The sequence below is a fragment of the Procambarus clarkii genome, chromosome 12 (genome assembly GCF_040958095.1).
Source record: "Procambarus clarkii isolate CNS0578487 chromosome 12, FALCON_Pclarkii_2.0, whole genome shotgun sequence".
NCBI classification, from domain to species: Eukaryota; Metazoa; Arthropoda; class Malacostraca; order Decapoda; family Cambaridae; genus Procambarus; species Procambarus clarkii.
In genome coordinates, this window is record NC_091161.1 from 49,509,388 (window position 1) to 49,515,172 (window position 5,785).

Genomic DNA, 5,785 nt, shown 5'->3' on the forward strand with positions numbered 1-5,785 from the left:
TTGTAATTTCGAACCCTTCCAAGGTCGCCTGGTTTGCTGCCACCTCTCCTAGCGCCGTGACCTTTCCTTGTTCTATTGTAAAGACCTCCTGGAACCTGTTGAGTTCTTCACACACCTCTGTCATTCTCTGTGTACCTGTCCTCACCCGTTCTAATTTTCATCACCTGTTCCTTCACTGTTGTTTTCCTCTTGATGTGCCTGTGTAGTAGCTTTGGTTCTGTGATGGCTTTATTAGCTGTATCATTTTCATACCTTTTCTCAGCTGCTCTTCTCACACTAACATACTCGTTCCTGGTTCTCTTATCTCTCTCTACTTTCTGGTGTTCTGTTATTTTGGAAGTTCCTCCACGCTTTTTTTTCAGCTCCTTTGCTTTCATACATTCCCTATTAAACCACGAATTCGTTTGCTTCTCGTTTTTTTCCTGTCGGACCGGGATAAACCTGCATACCACCTCCTGACACTTTTGGGTGACAGTTCATCAATGTCTTGTACGGACTTAGCTCCGAGTTGTGTGTCCCATGGTATATCCCTTAGGAATTTATTCATCACATACTTTCCTTTTCGGTACGCCAGCCCTATGTTTCCCAGTTCTTTTTTGGGGAGATATTCCTAGCTCAAGCAGGTACTCAAAGCTCAATACACTGTAATCCCTCATTCCCAAGGGGGCTTCCAACTTCCCTTCCCTTATATCCGACTCATTTTAGGGTAAATATCAGATCAAGCAAAGCTAGCTCATCCTCTCCTCTCTCATTCTTGTCGATCCCTTGACGTGTTGACTTGGAAAGTTTCTTGTTGCCATGTTCAGCAGCTTAGCTCTCCATGTGTCTGGTCCTCCATGTGGGTCTCTGTTCTCCCAATCTATCTTCCCATGATTCAAGTCTCCTGTGACTTGTAGTCTGGATCCATTCCTGCTTGCCACAGAAGATGTTCTCTATGTTGATGGTGGCCATGTTGATTCTATCATATTTCTGTCTGGGTCTTCTATCGTTCGGTGGGGGGTTATATATGACTACTACTATAATTTTCTGTCCTCCAGCTGCAATGGTGCCTGATATGTAATCATTGAAACCTTCACAGCTCTGATTAACCATCTCTTCAAAACTCCAACGTTTTCTTAGCAGCAAAGCTACACCACCACCTCTTCTCCCTTCTCTCTCTTTCCTCACTACATAGAAGTCCTGTGAAAACACTGCATTTGTTATGGTTTTCGTTAGCTTTGTTTCTGTGAGTGCTATTATGTCTGGGTTTTCTTCTAGTGCCCATTCTCCGAGTTCACTTGTTTTATTTGTAATCCCATTTACGTTAGTGTACATTGCCTTGAAGCTATCTTCTGTTCATTTTCTTGTCCCCTTCTTGGTGAGTGTTCTACTGGTGGGGAAAGCTGTTCCCTGGGTGTGAAGATCTATGACGTGGTTTGCAAGGACTGAAAAGATTTTGGAGTGGGGGGTGGGGGTTCAAGGGAAGGGGGAACAGGTAGGGTATCGGGTAATGAGATAGGGGGGACATGGAGGATATTGTGTGAGGGAGGAGGGATAGAGAGGGTATGGGATGAAGGGGGAGGGGGGACATGGTGGGTATGGGAGAGGGAGGGGTGTGTGTGTGTGTGTGTGTGTGTGTGTGTGTGTGGTGTGTGTGTGTGTGTGTGTGTGAGAGAGAGAGATCCCTTGTAACGATTGGGAGTATGAAGCTTTGACCAACTAGTAAATCTTTGAGTTCACACTTATCAACATTGTGTGATTACAATGGGCCCAACAATTCAATGCATTGCATTTACATGCTTACAATGCATTGCATTTACATTGCAGTGTTGCATCCTCAACGGTGCTGTTTTCGGCCTCAGTGTAGCATTCTTCCACTACATGCTGCTGCCGGGACTGAAGCAGGGGGCTGAGGCTCTTCCTGGATGAAGGAGGCTAGTGTGGCCGTTAGTGCTGCCCATCCTCACAACCATCTTCAACATATTGTGGGTCTTGCCACTCTTCGTGCTCTCCAGGATCATTAACACCATATGGTTTCAATACATAGCTGACAGTGCATATCGCCAGCGCCAAGGACGTCCTCACCTGATCAGCAGCATCAGTAAACTTGTAGCCGATTCTCATCTCCATCTTTGACCAGTTTCTTTTTGTCATACAGGCTAGCTTGATGAAGCTGGTGCCTCTGGTGGGTGTAGATTTGATCCTGAACGGTATTCACCTGTGTATGCTTAATGCACTCTATGCCTTTGAGTGCAGATGGTTCAACATTGGTTGGGAACTTTGCGAGAGATTAAGTTTCATCGAGGAGAACTGGCCGTACTTCATGGGGTTTGGCCTTCCACGGGCACTTATATACAATGAAGATTGATACATTGTGATTAGTGGATGTCTCTTTGCTTTGTCACTTCCTGTTTTCATCATCAGTGCCAACGAGGCTGATCCAGTGTTCAACTCCAATGGTTGCCAAAATGCATTTGTTTTCTTTGGTGGTTGGTGTGTCCAACCACACATCAAGCAGACTAGTCACAAGACATCCTCCACCGACTCCCAATTAAAAGCTTAAATTACATTCACTGGAAAGGTGAAGATTTAGGGGTGACATGGGAGTAGTTACCCAGATCAATACTGAAACAGGTGAAGACAGCGTGAAAACATGAGGTGCTCTGTTCTGTGACGTCAGGTGAACTTTTGTATATAGGTAGGAGGCACAGAGCTTTTAACTGTGCTTGGTCTCTACTTTATATGGTTGACTCTTTGTTCTGTTTGAGAGAAACCGAGTATCCAGCGTCCTATTTTACCGGTTATTCCCATTGACCTAATTTTGGGTATTCAAATAAGAAGCTATCACTCCATGGTCACATTTATCGAATGCCTTTGCGATGTCCGGGTATTCATCAACATTCTATTCTTCTAATGCCTGAGTGACTGTCGTAGTGGGCAAGTAGCTGTGAGAGGTACGATCTTCCCGCTCTAAATCCATGTTGGCCTTAGTTGCGAATATCATTGGTCTCCAATGGAGCCGATCGGCCGAGCGGACAGCACACTGGACTTGTGATCCTGTGGTCCTGGGTTCGATCCCAGGCGCCGACGAGAAACAATGGGAAGAGTTCTTTCACCCAATGCCCCTGTTACCTAGCAGTAAAATAGGTACCTGGGTGTTAGTCAGCTGTCACGGGATGCTTCCTGGGGGTGGAGGCCTGGTCGACGACCGGGCCGCGGGGACACTAAAAAAAAGCCCCGAAATCATCTCAAGATAACCTCCATGAAACTGGTGACCTGACTAATCACTCAAATACTTTTATTATTTGGGACGTTAGTGCAACTCGTCTATAATTCTTCGCAAATGCTTCTCTCTCCTTTTCCTTTCCCCATTTTATTTCTTCTTCCTACTTTCCCCAATCATTACCATCCATTAACCACGAACACATTTTCATTTGTATTATAGGAGAATGTAAATGCGAGGGGTAAACGCGTCCAGGATCTGTCAGTCTGTCGACCATTACAGAGGAGTATCTATGATGACCGCACAACTCAAACGTCTCTTTCTTTTTTACTTTTTTTTTTTACATAGACCTCTACGTCGTTGAGAAGCAGCGACGTTTCGGTCCGTCCTGGACCAGTAAAGTAAGTAAGTAATTATCAAAAGAAGGCACCAAACCGGGAAGGCTATGTAGCACCATCAAATACGCAAAATAATCAGAGGGCGCTAAATATCACCAAGGATGCCAATACGAGAACAAAAACGCATAAGGCGAACGATATCAAAAGTATCCGAGTCACCAAGAATTCTATCGAGGGACAGGTGACCGCGAGGGGCGGTCGGAAAGCAAGACACACGCTCGTCCTGGAAGTCAGGACATTCAAGAAGGACATGCACGACCGTAAGAGGGACAATGCAACTAGGACAATAAGGAGCAGGGCGGCGCTCCATCAAGTGACCATGGGTTAAGCGAGTATGGCCAATACGCAACCTCGCCGGAGCTGTTTCCCACCTCCGGTTACGGTGGAAGGAGGACGGCCACGAGGAAACACAACATTTAAGAGTACGTAGCTTGTTACCAGTAACAGACAACCAAGAAGCCTGCCAACGGGTAAGGACTGAGGAATGGATAACCGGGTAAAAGTCGGAATACGGAATGCCTTTACGAGAGATGGGACAAGAGCGGACAGCTTCCTTGGCGGCAGCATCCGCACGCTCATTTAAAGACACACCAATATGGCTGGGAACCCAACAAAACTCAACCGACTTAAATTTACTGTGAACGAGGAACAGCCAATGCTGGATCTCGACAACTACTGGATGAACCGGATTAAAGGACCCGAGAGCCATGAGGGCACTACGAGAGTCAACAACAACTACAAAGGAAGACTGACAACGAGAAAGCAGGAGACGAAGAGCATAGAGAATAGCATAAAGTTCCGCTGTAAAGATGCTAGTCTCCGGAGGCAAGCGACACATATAAGTGCGATCAGGAAAAACAACAGAGTAGCCAACACCGTCCGCTGACTTAGACCCATCGGTGAAGACAGAAACGGAGCGGGAGTGAGAAGAAAAGTGCGAGGAAAAGGCGTTTTAGAACCGTAGGAGGGGTAAAAGCTTTAGTGATACGGGTCAAGGATGTACAAAACCGCGGAAGAGGGACCCTCCACGGGGGCAAAGAAGGAACAACACGAGGAGAAACATCAGAAATACGAACGGAAAGAGAATCCTGTAGGCGAGATAACCGGACAGAAAGAGGGAGGTGGTGAAGAGGAACAGGAACCGCAGGAGGGGTAAAAGTTAAAGCACGACAGGGCGAGAGGAAGGATGTTACAAGGACCGCGCAAGATAGTGAAGACAGTAGCGATCACGGCGGTCCTGGAGAGACAGGAAGCCAGTGTCAACATACAAGCTAAGGATGGGAGTCGAACGAAAGGCACCAGAACTGAGGCGCAACCCAGTATGGTGCAAAGCATCAAGACGGCGAAGAGTAGAAGGAGAAGCAGACGAGTAAGCAGGGCAACCATAATCGAGCTTAGACAGGACGAGAGAGGAATGTAAAGCAAGGAGTGTGCGCCTATCTGCCCCCTAAGAAGTATGGGACAAGAACCGAAGGAGGGTAAGGGCCTTAGAGCACTCAACACGGAGGTAAGAGATATGGGGAGACCAAGACAAACGAGTGTCAAGGAATAACCCCAAAAGCTTTGGAATCTTTTGTATTCAAGGGGATGACCATAAAGTGACAAAGAGGGACGAAGAACAACCCGTTCCCGCGTAAAAGTCATGGCACAAGTTTTAGAAGTAGAGAACTTGAAGCCATGATCGGTGGCCCAAGACGACACGGCATCAATTGCAAGTTGAAGCCGGCGTTGAAGGAGAGGCGAATCATCACCCTGACAGCAAAGGGTAAGATCATCGACATAGAGAGCGGAGAAGACACCTGAAGGAAGAGAGGAAAGAAGACCATTGAGGGCAACCAGAAAAAGAGTAGTGCTCAGAACACTACCCTGGGGCACACCTTCGTATTGCTGAAAAGAGGCAGAGAGAGCGGTACCAAGGCGCACCCGAAAGGAACGACGGGAGAGGAAGCTGCGGAGAAAGAGAGGGAGATGACCACGAAGGCCAAAAGAACGAAGTTGAGATAGAATATGCTATCGCCAAGTGGTGTCGTAAGCCTTTTCCAGGTCAAAAAGGACGGCAACAACGGAGGTCTTCGCAGCAAAAGCAGTACGAATGTAGACCAAGTTCACCAGTACATCTGTCGTGCTGCGGCACTTGCGGAAACCAAATGAGAAGGGGAGAGGAGGTGATGGTGTTCCAGGAACC